The sequence below is a fragment of the Sturnira hondurensis genome, unplaced genomic scaffold (genome assembly GCF_014824575.4).
Source record: "Sturnira hondurensis isolate 20B ecotype Veracruz unplaced genomic scaffold, ASM1482457v3 Scaffold0007036, whole genome shotgun sequence".
NCBI classification, from domain to species: domain Eukaryota; kingdom Metazoa; phylum Chordata; class Mammalia; order Chiroptera; family Phyllostomidae; genus Sturnira; species Sturnira hondurensis.
This window is the reverse complement of record NW_028079667.1, coordinates 5,331,603-5,356,294: the sequence shown is the minus strand read 5'-3', so window position 1 is coordinate 5,356,294 and position 24,692 is coordinate 5,331,603. Positions and strand designations below refer to the sequence as shown.

Here is a 24,692-nt window from a genome sequence, read left to right as displayed (position 1 = left end):
ATGCTGGGCCCAAGTGCCAAGTGGACCATAGGGGCAGGGTAAGGGCTTTTGGTCTGCAGCTGGAAGGTGTGCTTCTCACCATTGTTGTCACAGCGCCAGAAGACAATGCATTGCCTCAAATGAGCTGCTTGGAGACCAAAGGGGGTTCTTTGCAGAGAAACTGCTGGTTGGCAAGGTGAGAAGAAGAGCTGTGAATCTATCACCCTGTTGGCAGTGAGCCTGGTGGTAACAGAGGAGCAGGCTCGATGCCTGAAGCAGACAGGCTCTGGCCGTGATTTCTGAGGGGGCCCTTTCTGGCAGCCCTTCCCTGGAGCTCAATGTGAAAGAATGAATAGATGACACAGATGCTCAAGTCCCTGGTGAAAACAGGTCTACTATTAATGCATTCACAAATAAAATAATGTATTAATTAGATAGCTAGGAAAATGACATCCATATAAATATTGTTTTATTTTCTGGTAAATGTGCAAAACACTCCCTGGTGTTCTTTTTTCTTTTTTAATTTTAGTACATTATATAGTGTTAAATTAAGATTTAGCACAATAGTTTTAGCAACCTGATCACTTGACATGCATTCTTCAGGCGCTATTGTGAAGAATGCAGATAAGGATACTTCTCAAGAAAGGGCAAGGATGGAATAAGGGATTTCTAGAATACAGCTCCATGCATTTACCTATGGTTGTGGGCTGAACTGTGGTTCCCTCGAACTGCCGTCAAATCTGTGTACTGAAGTCCTAACACTGAGCACTTTAGAAATGACTTTATTTGGAGACAGAATCTTTAAAGAGGTAATGAAGTTCAAACGAAGTTATTAGGGTGGCCCTAATCCTATATGAGTGATGTTCTTACAAGAAGAGGAACACAGATTGGGCACAGATACAGAGGAAAAACTGAGGGAAAAGATGGCTTCTTCTGAGGCCTTTGAGAGAGGCCTTGGAAGATTCCAACACTGCTGACATCCTGAACTTGTGATCCTAACCTTCACAAACTGGAAGAATAATATTTTGTGGTAAGAAAATAAAATTTTGGAGTAAAAGATTTTTGAGTTGGAGCAGTATCATCTGAAAAACAAAATGATGTCCAGGAGAAGGGATTATTTGAGTAAAGTGTAGTTAAAAGTCACTGAAAGTTAAAAATAGAAAGGCAGAGGTTCATTTTTATCACGATTTATCATGAAAAATAAAACAAGGTGAAATCTCTGTGAGAACTGAGCAGCCAGGGCTGGGGTGGCAGAAGATATGCTTAATGATGATTAATGGTGAGACATTTTCCCCTTAGGAGAGAGTGTTTGCTTACTTACTTATTTTGGGGCATGCTTATTTAAATAGAGGGAGTAGACAGTCTGTGTTTTTCCACTTCTGATGTTAAAAAAATAAATCCCTCATAGCTGGAGAAAAAGCAACACAGATGTGATTGATGCTCTAATAATGAATTCTCCCTCAATGCCACACTATTGCAAATGAGTCATGATATGCTCATGATTATTTCTTTAATGAAAATGTGACATTAAGCTATTCCCAGCAACACAGCAAACTTCTGGTTGCTGATACACTGGGCCTTTTATTAACCTTTACACAAATGCAGTAGAATCCATTTTCTGTTCATGAAAGCTTTATATTCAAATCCCCCATAAATGTTATAGATGTATAAATGGACTTGGAGAGTCCTTTTATTTTTTTCGGCACACCAGAAAAGAGGGTAGGAGGCTCTACCTTCCAGTTCTACAAGCACTAAGGATACTAAAAGCAGGATGGATGACTGGATTGAAATCGTGAATGACAGTTGTCATAGAAAGGTTAAAATCCCTGTAAAGTTTTCTCAGTGAAATGCTATTATTTCACTAGTTCAGACTTCGCCTTTATGTTTTATGTTATTTCCTGTTGGCTTGATTTGAAAATAAAATTGATAGAGGTATAGAAAAGAGGTAAGACAACTTGCAAAATATGTATGTAGGTTAAGAAAAGTCCATGAGGTTGATCTATTAGGTTCCTAAGACTCGATTTCTCACTTTTAAGTAATTTCTTGAGCATACCAGGTCTCAAGCTGTGCCCTGTAAATTGTCCACCAAGAGCATTTCATAGTATTTATGGTGCATTTTTATTCTGCATATCTATGTCTTAAGCTGCAGCTTAGGAAAAAAAACAGAGGAAATATAGCTGAGCGTGCTTTATATCAGCTGCTAAGGCAATGATATAACCAGGGGGCTATAAAACCTGCATTTGTCAGACTTGACTATAGAGGCCAGGAAATAACTTGCCTGGTTCCATGTTGAATATTGTCAGTGATGATGCAGACAGAGTTAATCATGCTTGTCTGGATTAAAGAGTTTGGTCAAACAGTGTGGGCAGAAGAAACCCTGGAAAGCCAGTGAAATGCTCTTCGACAAAGCCAGAAGTGAGTGGTGGGCAGCAAGCAAGATTGCTCAGCTGACTCAAGGGCTGCCAACGGGGCAGGTTAGCCCAGCAAGGTCTTGGCAAACTAAGTAGAACTTTCTTCCTCCCTGTTCCCCTAAGTACCTGAAAAGTCTTGAATCTTTCCAAACGGACTCATCTTCCTTATGTCCATACCAGTATTTCCTGAGGCTGGCTCTTATTCTCACCCTTCCCAGGCCACTGTTCAATGTCAAAGCCTGTGGATCTGCTTTTAAACAACAACACATTGTCTGACCTTGAACACCTGATCTCTTTCTGGTCCAATCCTTATCAAAACTTGGTCGTGAGAAATCATAATTATGAAGGAATGTTTGCAGATGTTTTAGTCCATCCTCTTCTCCAGACAGAGGAATTCTTTCCCTTGGATGAAGAAAACCATCAGATCTTTATCATTGGTCCCTTGTCAAAATGCTTTAGCTGAATCGCACCTCAGAATTTGAATTGTGCTTGGCTTGCAGGGCAGGTTTTCATCAGTAGGCTGAGCATCCTTTGCTGTTGATTTTACTGTGGGAGATGTTTACAGGACTTGTCCCCCAGGCCCCTCCCACCAGGCCTCACAACGGCCCCTCTAGGAGATTCTAAGGAGATACTGTTCTCGGGGCTCAGTGCCAAGAAAAACCATGTTACTCCTGGGCCGTTGGTTTTCCTCTGAAAGGCATGATTCATCTCGCTTTCCCCCCTTTGCTTTAGCCATTAGAGAGAACTCAAATTGGGACATAGCTCTAAAAACTATAATGCTACTTTTACCCTTTATTATATTCCCATCCATTTTACCTTGTGCACCATCTCCTCAAGGATTCTATATCCTTTTGTGATTGGTGTATTAAGAATTACATAAAATTTCTCTCAGTTTGAAGACATGGTGCATGTTTACAAAGGTTTGCCAATAAAATAATAAAGATATAGGTCCTGCTTTTCAAAGAAAATGAAAGCAATGTGCTCACGACAAAGGAACCCGTGAGTAGAACAAGCTCAGTTCAAAGTCTGTGTACGTTGCAAAGAATGGCTGTGTGAGGCTTCATGTCACTTATTTTAAGTCAAAAAGACACCATCAGAGTCAGTGTTCCCTGGAGTGTGTTCTGTCCGACATCCGTTCTTAAAGGCTTCTATGTTCAAATACAATATGTTTGGGCACTCAAGAGATATATTTAACTTTTTAAAAAACCTGAACTGTGTGATTTCTAGAAGTTCTTAACTTATATTCATTGTGAGTCTTCAGGAGACAGATTATGTGATATAGAGTTTCTACATTTATTTTTCCTGGAGCATGTCCAAGAGCTAATCTTTTCAAAGAAATTCTAGAGTAGGATAATGCCATTTTAATTGTTATTTGTATGAGAAAGGACATTCTCTGTTTTCTCTTAAAAAGTATAGCACAAAGGCTTAGATATTTATTAGTAGCAATCTTAATTTTTTTATCTTAACGTTTAAAGTGGCAATGTATTAAAAACAAAAGAAATGCAAAGCTTTGTAAGCCATGTGCAGTGTTTTGTGAACTTATTTAATGAAGTCTTTTATGTTTTGGTTATTCCTTCTTAATTTCATGTTTAAAGTTCTTAACTATAGGATAATGTGAGGTTGAGCTGGAATCTTTGGCAACATGCTGATTTAATTACACGTCAGGAAGGCACAATAGTGAAGTGATTGGAGTCTGAAATAAGACATAGTTTCAATTTATGGCTTTATCACTTACTAGATATGTGACTTACTAGGTGTGTGACCTTGGGAAAGTTACTGAAATTCTATAAGACTTGGTTTTCTTGTCGGTAACAAGGGTATTATGATATACCTACCTCCTAGACTTGTTCTGGGAATTAAATTAACTTCTATGTATGTGTGTGTGTGTATGTGCACAGAGTACTCAGCACAGTGGTTTTTGTATGGTAAGTACCTAATAAATTGTAACCATTATAATTTTTTGTTTATGCAGCATCTACTGAGCAACTGCTCAGTAATGGGCACTGTGTTGTGCTTGTGGTTATAAATGTGAGTGAGTCACAGTCCCTGAGCTTGGAAAACATAGTCGAGTAGGCACATAACAGTTACATAAATGTGTAATGTGAAGTGTTTATGGATTCATGGTAAATATAAATACAGAAAGAGTGGAATCATAGAAGAACTATCAGTTTGGGGGGAACAAGATGCAAAGGTGGCTGGCATGAGGATCTATAGTGGATGCACATTAGATAGTAGTTATAAAATGTGATTCATTGTTTGCCAGAGAGAGGATAGTGAAGCCATGGGTGCTGGCAAGAGGGATTGCAGGGTGACTTATGAGAGTGAACAAAGGAAGCAGAGTAAATTCAGGAAGCTGCAGGTAGCTCAGAATAGCTGTGAAAGGCACGTGCAGGGCCACGGTCAGCAGTGGCTAAATCATGAAGGTCTTAAATTCCAAAGTGAAGCGCTTGCCAGTGATACAGTGAGTACTGGGGAGGCACTGAGGTATTTCAGCAGTGGAGCTACCATTGATTTGGTTTAGACCAATGCCACTCAGTGTGTGGTCTGTGTCCTTGCTGTACTAGCATCAGATGGGGACTTCATTAGAAATGCAAAATCTCAGGCTTCATCCACAGCTACTGAATCAGAGTCTCAGCAATTCATGTTCTGGCAAGCTCACTAGGTGATTTTTTTGGTAACATTAAAGTTGTGGAAGCACTGTTTTAGATAGATCACTGTTTGTGCTTTATAGAGGGTAGACTAGATCCTCTCCAGTTAGAAGCAGGGAGATTAATGAATACATAACTGCCGTCCAGGTGAGGAACAATGGAAGGGTCTGAAATAAATCAGAAGTGGGGGGAAAAGGAGGAGACATGTAATAGAAATATTAATGAAGTTTACTTTATGGAACCTTCGTTACTACCTGGAGGCTATATTAGAAGAGGGATGATTCACAGCCAACTCCTAGATCTTGCTTTATTAATAGATTGTGATGTTATGCATTGAGATAGGTAATATAAAAAGAGTATAAGTTTTGTTTTGTTTGTGGCAGTGACAGCAACCTACACACCAGTCGAACTAAACCACTTGAAGTTCTCTAAACACACATGACATCTTAACTTTAAGGCTTAGGTACCTGCTGTTCCCCTCGCCAAGAACATTCTCTGCCTCATTCCCTTGCTCAGCTCTCTGTTTTCAGCAAACTCCTATTGATCCCTCAAGACCCACCCTCAGAGTAATCTTCCCAGAAAATTGCTCCTTCTAAATGCTTTCTTAGGGTTACTAATTAAGTCAAATGGACTCTTTGTTTCTCAGTGTCCTTGGTGTTTAGGTCCCGAGGGTAAGATCTGTGTGTGGTTCAACATTTTGCCCCAGTCACTGGCAAGATATGAGGTGCTCAATAACTAATTATTGGATAAATTATGAAAAAATTGTCAGAAGAAGAAGAGTTGTTAAAAGAGGACTAAGCAAGCATTGTATTTGTAGTAGTAGGAGTATAAGGAGGAAGTGAGGGCATGGAAACCAGTGAGAGAAGTCTTAGAAGGCAGTGATCAGTAGTGTCAAAAGCTTCCAAGCAGTCGTGTAAGATAAAGACTGAAAATGTCCATGGGATTTGATAGTCAGGGCAAAGCCCTTAGCCAATATGGTTTGAGGGAATGAGTCTCATAGTGGAAATCCGATTGCAGTTTTTAAAGAACAGTTGGCCCATGATGGAAAGGATAGAAGAGGGAGGCATGGGGATCGAAGGAAGGCTCTTTGAAATGAGAGATGATTTAACACAATATATATGCTATCGAATAGGGGCCTGGTGTAATCAGGAATCCACAGTAAAAAAGGGGGAAGAAGAATGAGAATCAATCAGACTCCAGCTTAGAGGAAGCAATCAAGCTTCATGAAGAAGGATTAATGTTCACCTGGAGGAGCTCTTGGCAGGGGATGGAGATGGGTGTGGACACAGACAAGTTTATAGGGGTAGGGCAGGGGGTTTTGAGAGTTGAGGGTGAATAGCTTAATTTTCTCATTGAAGTAGGAAACAAGCTAGAAGTTCCTGTTTGTAGCCGTGTGTGTGTGTGTGTGTGTGTGTGTGAGATCAGGGGTGGTTTGGACAAGCCTGGGGGTATATGTGCTCGTGAAGAGGAATGAGGGTTCCAAGTAGCCATGCAAGACCTGACAGAGTGAACTCACCAAAACACATTATTTATTATTATTATTATTATTAAAAAAGGAAGTCCTATCATTTTATGGTTAGTACCCCTTATGAATTCTAAGAACTTATTGATTTAGATGAGAACATTTTGCTGAGCACATAGGAAGTGTTGTTTATAATATGATGCTTGAGAGACTAGCACTGAGGAAATATTCTTTATAAAGGGCGATTCTCCCGTAATTCAGAGAATGTTCTTTGTCTTGCCCTCTAGATATTTATATACTATGTAAACGACCTGAGCATTTAATAGCAGTGTGATCCATGTGAGCTCCCACACTACAAAAGAGGGAGGAATCCAACCATGTTATTACTTAGGTTGAGCCTGTCATATCCCTTAGTGAAGTGCATGAGCAAGCAATGCTGTGCTGCCTTGAATAGACTATTAATCAGGATAAAAATATAAAGACATGCCCCTTAAAATCATGGTTTTATGTCCCACATGGCTCTGTAATATTAAACATTAACATTTATTGAGTTTCTACTGCTATATATTATGCTATAAGTTTTCCTAGTGTAACCTCATTCAAACTTCCTAATAATTCCAGGAGGCAGAAAATATTTGTCATGTTTTATAGATGAAAAAACTAATGCTTAAAAATAGGAAACTTGCTTCTCTTTTGGCTTGCTGTTTAACGAAGAATACGTAAACTTCAGAGGGCCTGATACTTAGTTAGTTGAGACTTCTATATTTAACCTGCAGTTTTACACCTTTTCTAATTTCACAACATTGAATAACCTAGGTAGGGACATCTAAAAGTCCAGACTAGCCTGTGCTAGCCCCTGTGCTCGTGAAGAACCAACACCTGCCATATGCGCTCTCCCTCCCCCTTCTGTGCCCATTACAGACACTGATAATCAATCATGGCACACTTTTCTCGACACCAGACTTGGCCTCAAAAACCCTCATGAGAGAGTGATCCAGGCATCCCTACTAACTGATCCAGCGGCTAATACACCCAATTATTTTGTGAATCATCTGGTGGACAGGAGTGTCAGTTCCAATCCTCTGAGAAGTGGCCAACACAGAGTAAGTCCTTCGAGGGCTTCATTGGGGGAAATATTGTGAAGATAAATGGAGGTCGGGAGGGGAACAGCTGTAGGCAAGTGGGGTCTTCAGACCACAGTGCAGGTTTGACATTTGTGGAAGGACAGAAGTAAGGATTGGATAGGTGGGACCTCTGACGGTAGCATGGTTCTGGGCTTCAAATAGAGGTGTCTTGCAGAAGAATGCCCCATTGGCCTGTAATGAGTTGGTTCTCATTCCTGCTCTCATTACCCTGTTTTGTCACTGGCTCTGAGAAACCTGGGAGAAGCATGGCCTTACAGCCAGAAGCCACAAGGCAACTAAATCCTTGATGAAGATTTGAGTGCACCCTTTAAAAAAATTGTTGTTCAGGTACAGTTGTCGCCATTTTCACCGTACCATGGCGCCCCACATCATCCATCCCCAACTCCCATGCTTGAACTTACACCCACTTTGGCTTTGTCCATGTGTTCTTCATACACGTTCCTTGATGAACCTTCTCCTATTTCCCCCTATTATCTCTCTCCTCCCTCTGCTTACTGTCAGTTTGCTCTTTATTTCAATGTCTCTGGTTGTATTTTGCTTGCTTGTTTATTTTGTTGATTAGGTCCACTTGTAGGTGAGATCACATGGTATTTGTCTTTCACCGCCTGGCTTATTTCACTCAGCATAATGCTCTCCAGTTCCATCCATGCCGTTAGGAAGGGTTACTTTCATTGCAGCTGGGACAAGTATTCCCGGAAATGCTGTAGCTGATTCCTATAGATCAGCCAGGAACTGTGACTATGTTACCAGTGCAGGGAATTCACGAGCCACTGAAAGTTTCTTAGCAGCGAGATTAGAACTCCATTCTCCTCCCTGGGGTTCTGGGTCATCTTCCTGAGTCTCAAGGAGTTGTGTGTGGAAGAAGTCCTTGTGTTTGTGGAGGCCCTCGCCCCTCCCCTCACCATCCAACCCTGGGGAAGAAGGAGGGGCAGCACTATTTTTTTTCATGTATCAACTGATCCCTGGTCTTATCACTTCATTTGGTAGGAAATTATGTTTTACTTTCACTTAGCATAAGCCATTCTTTTTGTTACAAGTATTATAAAGCACTGGTATCTACAGGGACTATGTTTAAGATCTTCAAATATTCCCTGAAATCACAAATATAGTAATGTTTATACAGCTCCTTGGCTTCCTCCCAAATTGTATTTTCACTGAAAGACACATGCATTTATCTTTCTCATGTAACGGACATGTTTTTCTTAACAAATAAACAGAGTCTGCCACATCAAGAGATACTAACAGTAAGTAGCACCTCCACAAACCTACTTGGCTGGTAACTCTCTTTATCTGTTAGCTCAGTACATTAGTCCTGCGCACAGTCTCAGAGCCTGCTGGACTGAAGGTGTGTTTCCGTAAGAGTACACATTACCACACTGTAACAATGACGTCAATCACAGTTATTACCTAACATTTATTGATTATCCATTACCAAGGCACTCATTTGAAATACATTAATATCAGATGTTTATAACAACCCTATGAAGTAGATGGTACTACACCTTTAGAGAGACAAAAAAAAAAGGGGTCAGAGGAGTTAATAAAGTCGCCGAACAGTAAGCGGCAGAGCTAAGGTTTGAAGCCTCACACCTTTGACTCCAGACCCCAAGCTCTTAGTTACCTTCGGAGGTTATTCACAATGAGTGAGAAGGGGTAGGTCAAATCAATATATACCAGGGGCTGCTGCGTGTGATATTATACCCCCTCCTCCCCCAGTTTAATCAGATTTACCTTTAGGGTTGGGTGTAAACATCATTAGATTAAAAATCCTTCTCTAAATATATTAATCATGCCTCCACACCTTAAGGATGGCTTGAGAAAAAGGAGCTTTTGTACAGAAGTTTCTCTAATGCACATTAAAAATAGAGAAGAGCTTCTTTGTTTCTCTCTTCTCATAGTTACATGGGGGTCAAGGACAGTGTTATTGGCTATAGGTGAGCTCTGTCTAGTTTATCCCTAGTTCCTAGCACTGTGCCTGAGACACGAAGGAAGCTCTGTACAGACACAGCCTGAAGGACTGCCAGCATATTTGGCTGCAGAGAAAATGTGACATTCATTAAATAAAAGATCATGGGCAGGAAGATAATATTGTTCAGTTCACTTAAGTTAAGATGGAAAAGTATCTAGAATGTTGTAAGCCCCAAGTCTGATCAGTGGCCTACTCTTCTTTGAGGTCGAGGGTGGTTCTTTGTGGATCTGATTTTCCTAAAGGACACAAAAAGGGGCAATTGGCTTAGCCATTGAGAAAATGACAAGGGACATCTGACCACTAGTTTCTCTTTTTAAATGCCTTATTACAAGCCCTGGGAAAATGTGTGCAGCACATCAAAACAGCCAGGTGTTTGAACAGCCCTCTGGGGCAGCTGGCAGAGGGCAGCTGGTCATCAGAGTAGATGGGAAAAAAAAACATCTAAAAGATGAGGAGTTAGCCCAAGAAAGGGCACAGGAAAGCACCCAGTGTGAGGGAGGCTACGGACAGATCATAAATTACATGGATGAAAAAGGATTGATGAAGCACATTGTAGAAGGTGCCAGTATCTAACAGAAGGTCTCTAATTAGCAGAGGCAGACGTCCAGCTAGGAAATCAGTTGTCCCTTCAGGTGTCCGTGGGTCAGAAGACATGCACAGGATTCAAGAGGTGGAGGGACTTCAACATGTGCTCTGATGGCCTCGAGCACCTCCAGCAAAGGCACCACGGAGCTCAGGAGTCCAAAGTACAAGATGAGTCTCTCTAGGGAAAAGGAAGGGGATGGAAAACTACCAAACTGTGGACAAATAACGTGTAATTATTAATGGCTTCATGGTGGAGTAATCCAAAATATGTCTTGGACTTTGAACTTCTTGTTCAGTAAGGTGATGGACTACATTTATGAGGGAGAAATGCAGAGTACTGCTGTGGTTTCCCTGCTCCCCACCACTGCACTCTCCTCTGACCCTGCTTGTATTTCCAAGGCAACAACATGCTGTAAATAGCAACTAACATTGCTTGGCAGTCGGTACATGTAGGCACTATTCTAAGTTTTTTATACAAATTTACTTGTTTATCCTTACAAGAGCCCTCTGAGGTACACTTTTATTATCCCTATTTTACAGATGAGGAAACTGAGTGACTGAGAGGGAATTGATTAAAGAAAAAAAGAGCACCTAATATCTAATAGGGTAAGAAAACATATCCCACCACGGTTAAAACAAATGGCTGGTTTGGAGGGGTGGGGGAAGTCTAGACTTAAAAAAATAAAGGTAAGTAATAGGCTTAAATTCTGTAAAATTAGATCAACATTGACATATTGAAGGAACTCTAGAACTAAAGCACAATCTCTTAAGTCTTAAAAACAATGCACATCTTGTCTGTATCCCCGAGTCAGTCTAATGATGACAAACCTTAAAAAAAGCACTGGGAATAAAAGGAAGCAAAAGAGAGGGGAGGAGACTGCAGACGAGGAGGCACAGGAGGACGCAGAACGTGCTGTTGACTGTGTGGTGATGACCATCTGTCACCGTCCATAAACCTCCAGGGCTTTGGCTCCCAAAACCCCAAACTCTCATGTGTTCTGTGGGTCCTTGGGGAGAAATTACGCAGGCTCCCACTCCCATGGCACAGCAGTCTGTTGTCACACATATGCTCAAATGGAGACTTTCTTCCAAGAGAAGCTGTTTCTCATTTATGCCCGTGTAAGCTCTATCAGCTAACTAAGCACTGAAGGTCCAAGGCCATTCTCAGCCGGTGTCTTACTTGACCATGTACTTGCCTGTCTCCTACCCATAGCTGCTCAGGCTCTGAGTCCTATGGGCTGAGTCAGTGTACAGGGCTGTGTCTGCCTCATGGTTCTCAAGTTGTCACAGCAAGAGACACTGTTGTGAAGAAATGGCCCAGGGAAATTACAAAGACATTTTCAACCAGGCAAAATTATGCAAATAAAATGGTTTGAAAAGAGGTGCAGGGCAAATCCAGGGTCTTAGCTTCTGAGCTGAAGCAGAGAGAACAAAGGAATTGATGTGACTGCGGCTCGTAATGAAGTGGAACTGTAGGGGCTCCATTGCTTTCAATATCCTTGTGGAGTCAAAAAGCTGAAAAATAAAACATGAATACAGTGCACTCCAAGCTTTATCAATTTGGAGTCCTCAAAGTGTGAGTTCAGGTTAAAATCTCTCTTTTCTCAGGCTTCTAATGAACAAAATAAACTAATGGCCAAGACAGATCCAGAGGCATGGAATCATGAACAGACTGACAGCCCTATGGGAGGAGGGGATGGTGGGGACTGATTGAAGGACGGTGAAGGCACTAGTCAGAGAACATATATGAAGGGACCATGGACATGGACAACGGTGAGGGGACTTATGGAAGTAGGGGGCAGGCTGGGTGGAGGGGGGCAAATGGGGGCAAATGGGACAACTGTAATAGCATAAATGATAAAACATAGCAAGTAAGATCTCTCTTCTCTCATTTCACAAGATGCCTGATGTCGCTTATTTGAAGTTTTCCCATAGCAAGTATGGAAGGAGTTGGCTTTCCTTCTAATTTCCTCTCTGCTCGGATGTGACTTTTGGAGTGCCCAGTTCCTGGCTGCTCTTCCCTGCCTCTGCTGCAGCCAGAAGGAAATTCCCTCCCTGCCTATTTTTCTGTATCTCAATAGTAATCTCAAAGATTACTTTTTTTTTTCCTGTGAGGAGTCACTTAATCTCCTAAGCCATCATGTCTATGAGACAGGTGCAGACAGTAACTTCCTGAGAGGAGGGCGGGACAGGAATACCTCTGCCAGTTAGAAGTCACAGCTGACTGGGCAGGCAGAACATTGTGTGTGTGTGTGTGTACAACTTGATCACTAGCAACAAAGATTTTGTCAATTTATTAGGTAAATCTGGATTCACTGATTTCTGGACCTCTTTAGGCTTACTTGTTTGTTTTCTCACTGTTCATTCAGATACAGGGCTATCTACGCTGTTTAGTCCACTGTTTAGTCCAACAGGAGTTCTAAACATTGGCTGTACATTGTCATTATCTGAAGAGCTTTCAAACACCCTAAGGGGGTCTCAGATTCGATTGGTCTGGGTGTGGCATGTGCATCAGGACTTTTAAAAACTCTCCAGGTGGTTCTGATGTGCAGACAAGGCTAAGCACCAAAGGTGCGTAGTTACAAACAAATAAGAAGCCTAAGGATTTCTCAGGCTACTGGGCCAGGTGAGAGGACCTGTTATAGTGGCACCAGTAGTTTTTTTTTAAAAAAGGGGACACTGAAAATCATTATCTAAATGCAGGTCTTTCTGTTTGCAAAGCAGCAACCCTCAGTAGGTAGGCCACAGAAAATACTTAATCTCTAAAGAGTTTTAGTCTCATCACTAATCCTTTTGTATCAAGGTATGTTATCGTCACCCTCTCTTAAACACTAAGAGATGCTCAGGAAGCCTGGAGGCCATGGACCAAGTTATTAGCAATGTGATCACTGATTCCCCTAGCGTTCAAGTAACAGAGTAATAATCTCTGCCGACAAAACCCACTGCTTTCAGTGCACATCAAGGAAGACACCAAATCAGCTTGTTCATCCCAATCTCCAGGTGATAGACCATGAAACCAGAATATTATGCCACAGGGGGCTGGAAAAGAGAATGTCAGGTTTGCATTTTCTTTCTGCGTCTTGTACACCCAGGCAACTTTCAAGACATGACTTGATTTTAGTCAAGGAATTCCTTTCCTTGTAATTCCACCAAATACTATCAATGATAATGTGCGACCTTCACCGAGCATTGCTAATGTACCCAAGCATTCTGCTAAGGGCTTTGAATAGATTATCTTATTTCATCTTCACATTCTCTACAGGAAGTAATGCTGTTTTTTGTCATTTAGAGGTGAAGAAATTCAGACTTACTGTGCTCTTCTGACATGGTCTTTATCTTATGGCTAGTAAATGAAAAAGGAAGAACTTAAACTAGAACTGTAACTTCAAAATCCAAACTTTTATAGCTGAGTTGCTACTCCTGGTTTATAGACTTCCAGGATAAAACAATTCAATTTTGTTTGATTTTCAGTCCATTGAATTATTCTTTCCTAGAATCTGAACACTAGCCATTTTAACGATGAGAATTTTCTTGTTGTTGATTTATTAAAAATGAGCCTTTCTCTAAGAAGTTGCTTGCTAATGCATATGTGAACTTCAGACAACAGTGCACTTTATAGTCTGGGGTGAGACACTTCTGTGTGCAGTCTGATTAACCGAGAGAAGGAAGCAGCAATGACAAAAACTGAATTAAGAGCTGCTGAATACACTCCTGTGCTGACTCATGCCATCAGTGCTGCTGATGTATTTTGTCAATACTGAAAATTCAATTTTATACTTTATACTGTGTTTTTTTCTGTTTTAGCTAATAGTTGCTGTAACATTTTGCTCAGTCTGCCAGAGACACTTGAAAATCTCCCTAAAGCTATCGTTAGCAAGTAAAGAAGCGGAGCCAGCCAGGGTTTCTTTGCCTGTAGTACCTGGATGCTTAGATGAAGATGTGATGATCTGAGTTTTTCTAACACTGACTATATTACTACAAAGTAATAACCGGAGAGGACAGCAAATAAAGTTTTGGTTAATCTGCATTTGAATGTGTGTATATATAAGAACACCCATGAACATGTCTTCTGCCCACTTGTGTCCGGCACATTTAGTGTGATGCCAGCCTCCAAGAAGTCATCATTACAGTTACTGTTGAGCGAATGGCTTGGTCTTAGCTACTGTCTGAGCTTGACATGCTCTGGATGGGATGGCTCTTCTCTGACAGGAATGTTCTAGTCCTTCCATAGAATGTCAGGGCTGCTTGCCTAGGTCTCTGCACTTGAACTCAAAATGTCAGTGGGTGAAACCTGTCTGTGTGGATTTATGGAACCTCTAAAATCAGTTGCAGCTTTTCAGTCTATTGAGGCCGGAATAAGTAAATCTCAAGATCAGTTTATTTCCTTTTAAAGCTTTACTGCTTTGAGGCCAAGACCAAATTTTTTACCTCCCAAAATAAGGCATGGAGCAGCATGGCTTTTTGTGCTGTGGGCTCCTCTAACTTCTGGGCTTAAAGAGAGAAGAGAGTTGAAAAAGTGATGGGAAGAGGAGGTGATCCTCTCGTTCACCGGCAGAGAGGCCTGTGTGTCACTGTCCCTGAACTCTGAGAAGGGTGCTCGTGGCCAAACACTGGGGATGCCCATTGGTGCAGAGACCAAGTTTTGTGTCCTTCTGATTATAACAGATATTATAATCTATATGTCATTATATACATATAATAATATATATTTATACGATACTATAATATAAATTTTAGCTAACATGAATTTTGGAAGTAATGCAAAGAGATGTGTAAAACCTAGTGAGGCTATAGTGGTTAGAGAGGCTCTGTGGGATTCACAAGGGCGTTCCACAGCTCTCTCGCCTTCCAGGCCCATGGAGGATTGCACTTCCTCAGCATCCCCTTGACCTAGGTATGGCCTTGAGACTGCTTTGGCCAATCAGGTGTGCACGGAGGGGAAGGGCTTCACTTCGGGCTGAAGCTTTAAGCCAGTGCGCGTTTTGTGATGCTTGCCTTTCCTGCCAGCATGGTCGGTGGCCGCTCCCGCAGCAACTGGTCCCTGATGGAGGGAGTGTTCCTGTGGACCCCTATGAACATGTGGGTAGAAGAACAATCTTTTGTTATTTGAAGCTACTGAATTTGGGGCTTATTTGGATGGGAAACATAGTCTGATTAATAAGAAAATCATCATGTTAAAATTCCTATGTTGAGAGGTAGTGGAAATGCAAGAAAGGAAATTGCTTAAGAGGAAAGAACTTGAAAATTGTTTGTCTTAATTTTAGAAACTGCTGGCCAGTAAATGTAGGAAAGGACTGAAAAGACATTAAATTGCTCAGGCCAAGCCCCGCAAAATTCCTGTTTTTTTAATTGTTGTAAACTATACATGACATAAAATGTTTTTTTTTAATTTATTAATTTTAGAGAGAGAGGGAAAGGGGAAGAGAGAGACACACACAGAGAGAAATATCAATTTGGTGTTTCAGTAATTTATTCATTCATTGGTTGATTTTTGTATGTGTCTTGACCAGGGATCAAACCTGTAACATTGGCCTATCAAGATGGCATTCTAACCGACTTAGCTACCTGACCAGGGCTACGTGACATGAAATTTGCCATTTTCACTGTTTTAGGTGTATAACTCAGTGACATTAACTACCTCACATTGTTTTGCAATGATCAGCACCATCCATGTCCAGAACTTTTTCATCATCCCCAGCTGAGACTCCGTACCCATTAAACCACAACTCCCCACTCCTCCTTCCCTAACCCCTGGCAACCACCATTTTACTATCTGTCTCTATGAATTTGTCTACTCTAGGTTACCGTCTAAATGAAATTATATAGTAATTGCCCTCTTATATCTGGCTTATTTAAAGCATGACCCCCTTTTTATAAAAAGATTGCATTCTAGGTTTTTGCTCACAACTCCAAACCTGGCGATTTCTAAGTCTTTGTTCAAAGGAGAGAGGAGGACGACAAGAAGCTTGTCTAATCACTGACTCTGGTGACTCTGGTGACTCTGGCCGTGGGTTGAGGTGGCTGCATGCTTTCTAGGCCAGAGGTCAACAACCTTTCCAAACTGGAATGCCAGAGTTCCAAGCCCCGCACCTTTGGGTCGGAGGTCAGGGGCGGCTCCAAACCCTGAGTGACCGAGTTCTGCCTCCTGCTGATATGGGAAAGGCAGACTGCTGTATCCTGCACAGTGAGGTGGAGGGGCAGCGTTGATTGCTTGCTTGCTTGCTTTCTTTCTTTCTTTCTTTCTTTCTCTCTTTCTTTCTGTTTTATTTATTTATTTAGTTATATTTTAATTGTTCATGTACAGTTTTCTGTCTTTTGCTCCCATCCCAGCCCACCCCTGCAGTGCTCCCCACCTCCCTCCCATTTCCAACCCCCTTAGTTTTTGTCCATGTGTCCTTTATACTTGTTCCTGTGAATCCTTCCCTTTTTCCCCTGAAATTCCCTTCCCTCTCCCCTCTGGTCCCTGTCAGCTTGTTCTCACTTTCAGTGTCTTTGGTTATATTTTGCTGGTTTGTTTTGTTCATTAGGTTCCTGTTAAAGGTGAGATCATATGATTTCTTTCACTCGTAGAGTAAAGGGTGAATCTAGGGACAGCAGGTGGGTTACAGCTTTCAGAAGTCAACTGTGACAACGGTGACAGTTCCCAAAGACACAGGGACCAATTCTCTGAACCATCAGAGGAGGAAGCTTCTGCATTGTAGTTTTTACTTGAATGAAAGGAAGTTGTCAAAAGTTGTCTGGGGAAATTATCACCCTTTTTGGTAATTGCTTTTCTTTTCTCCCCCTCCCCTCCCCAGAATCACACTTGTTAGACATGAGTGGAAAGCCTAAGGTAGATACCAGAGGAGTGAGGGATGGCAGTGGGAGTGGGGTTAGAGAACCCCAAGTTGGAGGAGGCAAAATCATTTACATTGATGTGGTCCCCTGAGCTCCTATTCGGGGAAGGAGGTCAGTCTTGCAGGTCATGGGTAAGCCATCAAAACCACCTCTGAAATTGAGGTTCTGCATGTTCCATTAGAGGGCCAAATGGACAGCATGCTGAAACCCCTGTCTTCCAGTAATATTGAAGTTTTTGTTTAGAAATTAGCAGAATCAGAAGTTTATTTTTTAAAAAGGGTCATAGGAGATTTTAATAATTGCTGTAGAGATAATAAAACTGTGCTCTGGGTCATGTATTTGCTCAGTAGGTATCTCTATGTGTCAGGCACTTAACTGGGTGCTGAGAATATAAACAGAAGCAGAAACAGTCATTATTTTCCCCTTCATGGAGCTCCAGTCCAGGGAGCAGACAGATATCAATCCATTAATAAATATTTATTGAGCATGCATTGTGTTCCAGACACTAAGGATACTCCAAGAAGCTGATTGGGCACAAATCATGTGAATAAAATGTCAAACTGTAGCCCTAAAGACAGCTAGAAGGAAGATGTGTTCTATACTGCACGAGCCTATAATCCAAGTTTAAGACAGGCAGGGAAAGCTGGTTTGGAGATACGAGGGACAGAAGGGCTTCACCAGGTGAACAAGGACAGAAGTGCATTCCAAGAGAAGGGAAAAGCACAGGCAAGGGCCTTGTGGGCAGGAGTTTGATGAGAATGAGGATGAGTGGAGGCCATTTGTGGTTGGACAGGAGAGAGGGATTGGTGGACAAGTTAAGGTTGGAGGGGGAGGTGGCAGCCAGTCAGGAAAGACATGCTCAAAACATGAGGGGCGTCTGGCCTGTTGTCTTCATTGTTGGAAGGGCTAAGAGCATGGAGTCTGGAGCCAGGCTGGGTCCCTGCTCTCCCACTTACAATCTTTGTGACCGTGAGCAAGTTATTTAACCTCCCTGTGCCTCACTTTCCTCACCTGTGAAATGTTGAACATAATACTGCCCACCTCATACATTTGTTAGGACAATTAAATGAGTTTGTATATGTAAGGTGTTTAGAACAATGTCAGCCGCTAATTATAAGTGCCACGTGAAGAAGACCTATTATTATTACCCTATATGGTGGAGAGCATCACTATTCACCGATATTCTCTGATTGGTTTATGAATGAATACAAATTCACACTGACTTATACCCAGAACCTGTAAATGTTTGCATCACAAACAGAAAAAACGTAAAACAAACCATAGGTCTCTTCAGGCCCATTTGTAATATGGAAAGTGCACTTCTCAAATGAATCATCATGGAAAAATGCTGTTTCCAAAGTGAAGGAATTAAATTGCCATCTACTTTGCCTGATATGTATCTGAGATTTTTGATACTGTTCAGGTGACACTTGGAACTAACTAAGGGCAGAAGTGACTTCAAATCCTTTTGTTATTTTATCATTGATAAAATTGAGTGATCTTAGAATACTAGAGCCAGAAGTGACCTTAGAGATCAACTAGTCATTTGTTCTGATTTAGTTGGCTGTTGGTTTCTGTATGAAGTGATCACATTAGAAAATAGAGCTGCCAGCTTACATCTTTAATAGACAAGTAATTACTTTAGCTGAAGTGCTTCCATGAAAATCATCAATCATCTGCACTTTCTCCTTTGGAAGGTGGTCATTCATTTTTGCTGAATTGTTTTCAAAATTTTTTTCCTGAAAACTAAAAATAATAAGCAGCCTTACTTTGTACCTGTAGGTTTGGTAACTTTGTGAGTCATCACACCCATTATGTAGATGACGCTACATTATGAAAGAAACAAACTTTTGTGGAAAGCTCACTATGTGTGGGACCTTGAGATGGGTACTTTTATGTGATGCCTCGTTTATTCCTCACTATAATGCTGTGGAGTCCTGGGCAGGCCTTGGGCCCATTGGCCCTTCCTGTCTCACTGTTCCTCTGCTCTGCTCAGTGTTGAAGGGGACTGCCTCCTGCAGTGGGCTTTCCTGCCTCTCTCCTGCCTACTCGATCCCCATTGGGTTTAGGCATTGGGAGGCACTGCCTCTAGCTCACGTGGAACTGGAAGAACAGGGTTCAACTTCCACTTGGTGACTTCAGCCCAGGATCCCATAGCATTGTTTCCTTTCTTGTTCTCTCCAGTCAGTGAGTGGTAGAACTTTCTGCTCTTGTTCATCTCCAGAATTACCCCATTGTTTGCTGTTTGGTTCATAGTCCCATCACCTGTATAACCAGTTCCCTGCATTAAATTTCCTCTATTAAAAATTTGTGAAGTAATCTATTCTCTTATTTAGGCTATAACCCAGAGAGTTCAGTATAATTATTTCTGTTTTTTTTTTAATATACGAGGAAACTGAGGATCATAGAGGCCATATATCACAATATTAAGCTGTCAGCTTAATCACTATCAATATCATAAATCTACTAATTCAATCAAAGTTTTTACACTCCTAAGTTCACACATATTTTTTGTGCTATTATACTACAGTGTTTTCATAACTCTAGAAAAGGGAAACCTGGTTTGTAGGGGTGATCCCTCTTGGTGCATCAGTGCCGTGATGGGCTTTACCACTGTCTTGTTTTAGTTCAGTTGACTAATAACTTCCTGCAGGATGAGTTGGAGGATCGACATCTTACATGTCTCCAGACACAGAATTATTAGGCTCTCAGGCAGTAAATTAGAAAGATGCCCTTTTGCATGTCCACTAATGCGTGGTTCTTTGGGAAATCCTCCACAGACCCATAAGACCCCCATGTTCTGAGTGTTCTTCCAGGATGAATTCCCTTTGTTTTGGTTCAAATAGAAAATTGAGATCCTTATTCTTTACCTTGAATTTACTCAGAACCAGGACAGAGATACTCTTAAATTATTGTTAAGTCCCACACAAAATCAAAGAGTTTAGACTTTACCATAATTTTAGGCTCAATTTTCAGATTCTTTTCATAGGAATAAATCATAGGCTAAAATGTATGTGGTCTGAAAACACTGAAGGAATCTTAGGGTAGCTTCAATTTACTTATAGAGATTCTTCTTATGAAGAAATTGGCATTCAAAAAAAGATAAATAAAGTGCTAAGCCAGCAGTAAAAAAACAATCTCTGAATTCTCTCCTGTTAAATAGTGAGACTAGATAGACGGGACCAAGTATGAGAGTGTTAAGTCTTGGTGTTTGTGTGTATGTGTGTGTACCTGTATGTGTGTGTAGGGGGAGAGGTGCAATGCCACCCTGTCAAAGCTATGAGTGGTTTGACTATGTGTTCAAGAAAAATAGGCAAAATTGTGTTGGTTGAACATAGAGATGAGAAAGAGGGTCTGGATAGAGGGTACTATTATAATGTTATTGTAGATTGTATACGTAGCATATAGTATATATTACAATGCTCCTATGATAGGTAAGAGGAAAGGCAACACAGACTTTGAGTGACTTTGAATGCTGTAGGTGGATATGGGCGATGATGTGGAGGCAGAGCTGATAAGACTGACCATGACTGGGCAGGAGATGAGGGAGGAGAGGAAACTTGACAGTGATTCCATTTGGAGTCTTTGTGACTTTATCTTTTCTTTTTTTCATGTAATATCCAACCCAAATAAATTTTCTTGTTTTGGAACTTCCGTGTTACTGTGGCAAACTGGTTGATAGTCATTCTTCTCTGACGGACAGAGAAGTGTACAGAGTGGCGTAGTGCACTCTTCACTGCCGTCGGAAGCAGAAAGAGAGCAACTGAGCGATTCCAAAGCCGTCAGCGCTGCTGGCCGAGGACTGAGGCCTTGGGATGTAAAGAAAACAGGCACCTGCCATTTACTGATCACACAGTGAGTGACTACAAGCCCATAGGGCCTTCAAGGGTGATTAGATCTCTAGAACATCCTTGTAAGGTAAGAATTTCCACATAGGGTCAGGCAAAGGATGAGATGATTACCTACCTCCGCTTCACCTGGGGTCGGAGATCAACCATGAAGAGGGGTTTGAGAACAGGAGCCTAGCCCTGCGCTCCACTGAGGCTGGCATCCACACTGCCCTTGAGGGCAGATGAGGCCTTTTCTCACCTTCACGTCCTTGTGTTTCCTGGTCTTCCTCGTGGCAGGACTGCCCCTCCCCACCATGTCAATCCTCCCCATCCTTCAGAGCCTGAGGGCCTCCTGCTGCCCCATCCCTCCTAAATAACTTGTTTTCTTTTAAACTATTACAGTCTGCATATTGCACATTATTTTGTACTTCACAATATATTGCATTATTTTACTCTTTAATTTCTCCAACTGTATTAGTCATGTCCTTCCAGGTAGATCACAAAACCCTTGCAGGAAGAACTGTTTATTATTCTTTATCATCCTCCACAGCACCTAATACAGGGCAAATATCCTATGAATGATTTAGAACGAAAAATTTGCCCCAGTCTCCGAGTCACTGTATCTCCTTAGTTACCGTATTGCTTTCTTCTTTGGCTGTTGGGCTGCCACCACAGACATGAACATACAGCATAGATTCTGAGCACTAAAACATTTCTTCCAGCTCTGGCTGGAGTGGCTCAGTAGATTGAGTGCTGGACTGTGAGCTGAAAGGTTGCTGGTTCAGCTCCCAGTCTGGGCACATGCCTGGGTTGGGGGCCAGGTCCCCAGGTAGGGGCGTGTGAGAGGCAACTGATTGGTGTTTCTCTCACACAGTGATGTTTTTCTCCCTCTCTTTCTCCCTCCCTTTCCCTCTTTCTAAAAAGTAAAATAAAATATCTTAAAATATTTCTTCTAGGCACAGAGTATTGTGACCTAGAGAGTTCCAGACATGGTCATAGAGTGGGAGAAAGGGAGGAAGAAAAGCATGTTTAAAGACACAGCTTGTTCTTTGACCCGGAAGAACTTGTTTGCTGGAAGTTACTGAAAAACAAACCTGCTCAGGCAATCATCAGCCCTTCTTCAGTCTCTGGTATGTCTCAAAACAGCCATACCCTTGGAAAGGACATCAGCCAAGAAACTCTTGGTGGGATATTTGAATAAAAAGGTTTTCTGATTTAAGAACATTAGTTTCTATATCAATACAAGAGACCAAGCAGATCATGTTTCAGTAACTCCTATTTATCCATCTAGGAATATTACGGCAACTTATATCTATGTATTAAACTTTTCACCATAAATGTAGATAAATATACATAAATTTATTCTAAGTTCCACTAAAAATGAGAAAACTGAGACCCAGGGAATTTAAGCAACTGAACACCAGTAAGTGGCCTCCTCTAGGAAGCCTTCGTGTACCTTCAGGGTAGGCGAAGCATCGTTATGTCTCCCATAGCAACCTGTCGCTATCTTTGTCATAGTCCCTTAGTATTATTTTATATGGTAAATACAAACACATAATCACCTGCTTTATACGTCTTTTCCCTCTGTTAGATTGCAGCCTCCCTGAGAATCAAATTCAGTTTCTAGTGCAGTTCTTTTTCCCTGTCACATTTACGTGACCATTTTAGTGTATGTCGAGTTTTTAAATGCAGAATGCCCTTCAGTTACTGAGAATAATTACTAGCTTTATTACATGGTCAAGGTTACTCCATATGTCTCACTCTATGGAAAGGAGTATTTAGAACATTTTTTTCTTATGAGATACCCACCCCACTGCATGTCAGGGGCTGGGGAGGCTCTGTTTCTGGAAGTTAACATCAAAGAGGGTAGCTGATGGTGATAATTGCTCCCTGGCAGAAAGGTTACCACGGACATGAGAGAACATTCATGGTTAATTTTTTTAGAACCATGGCTAATGGGACAAATCACTCAGCCTTGGAGCCTCGTCCTGCTGAAAGAGAATAAAGAGATGCGGACGGAGAAGCAGGTCGAGGGCTCTGCCCTGGGGTTCAAGGCAAGGAGAAAGCACACAGATGTGACTTGATGTGACTCACTGGGTCAGCTGTGGGTGGCACTGGACTCAGCTGTCACGGTTGAGCTGCCATCAGCAGCACATGGTTGACAGCAGTGCAGAGTGCACCAGCCACCAAGAAGCATGTGGTGGAGACAACCAGCATTTGAATCCTGTCAAAGAAACTCTCTGCTGGGGGACACCAGATAGCAGCAGGGAGCCTCTCTGGCTGTGCGACATCTCAGTGGGCTCAGCTGACTTGCTGAGCTTATCTAAGAGGGGCTATAACTTAGCATGGATCATACAGACCATTAGAGCCCAGGCTGGGGCTGTCACCTGAATGGTCNGAAGCAGGTCGAGGGCTCTGCCCTGGGGTTCAAGGCAAGGAGAAAGCACACAGATGTGACTTGATGTGACTCACTGGGTCAGCTGTGGGTGGCACTGGACTCAGCTGTCACGGTTGAGCTGCCATCAGCAGCACATGGTTGACAGCAGTGCAGAGTGCACCAGCCACCAAGAAGCATGTGGTGGAGACAACCAGCATTTGAATCCTGTCAAAGAAACTCTCTGCTGGGGGACACCAGATAGCAGCAGGGAGCCTCTCTGGCTCTGCGACATCTCAGTGGGCTCAGCTGACTTGCTGAGCTTATCTAAGAGGGGCTATGACTTAGCATGGATCATACAGACCATTAGAGCCCAGGCTGGGGCTGTCACCTGAATGGTCACTCTCGCAGGCAAGTACTTTCTGCATAGACCCCTCAGGAAGGAAGATGTTAGCAGATTTTTAAGAAGTGGTGAAATCAGGTTAGGAACAACCTGACCCTCAGACGGCTTCCTTCTTCAAAGCACAAAAGATTTTCCAGGTGTTCAATGGCCTTAGTGATTTGACACAGAAGCTTGTCATTGACTCTTGTAGATTAAGCTGGAGAAATATGGCCCATGTGTGGTCTCCATGCACGTATTGATCTTTACTGATGTGTGAGAAGTAGCAACAGTGATGTGTGCAAGAAAGAGATCTCAGTGGGCCCCTTCCTGGGCAGGCACCACTGTACCTTTCAATCAGGATGCAGTTGTGCATAGTTAAAACTATAACAATCTTTGCAATAACTTTAAAAAGATAATAAACAGCTTGAATTTGCTGAACACTTCAATTATTGAAAGCATTTCGGCTAATTCTATCTCATTTGGTCCTCGCATCTACTTCTGTATAACTTAGCAGGCAGTAGGAGTTGCCTGTTTTGTAGAAGAATCTGAAACCAGAGAGATTTGATGATTTTCCCAAGATCACACAGTCAGAACCAGGATGAGAATTTGGTTCTTCATCTCGTGGAGTTTTTTTTGTTTGTGTTTTTATTTGTACTAAAGTTCACAATACCTCATCTGAAATTCTGAAATCCAAAAAAACAACCTAAGTCTATTTTCTTTCCTAATTCATTTGGGGGCAAAACATTATTTGCCCTCAAGTACTGTGGCAACAAAACCTGTCTTGAGGTGATGTGAGCTCTTTCTTATTCTCTTAAGGGAAAATACTCATATATTTTATTGCAGAAGTTTTAATGTGTTCAATTATGGAATGCTGCCTGAAACTAGTATTTTATATTTGTTGTATGAATCACATTGCCTTTTTAAACTCCAAGGAAAATTCTGATTTCAAAAGCCCATCTGAAGAGAGGAGCATTTCGGATAATTGTAACTATGAAGTAGATTGCTTCTGCCATCTAACAGAGTCAAAAAATGAAGTGTTTGTATGAATCAGATATTCTGGTTAGTCGTCA

The 24,692-nt window shown here is 41.7% G+C and overlaps 1 protein-coding gene across 2 annotated transcripts in view; it reads left to right on the top strand.

Moving 5' to 3' along the window:
* Nucleotides 1-24,692, top strand: part of LOC118990412 (ras-GEF domain-containing family member 1B-A) — a 397,813-nt gene that overhangs the window by 259,035 nt on the left and 114,086 nt on the right. The gene's annotated exons all lie outside the window — the stretch shown is intronic.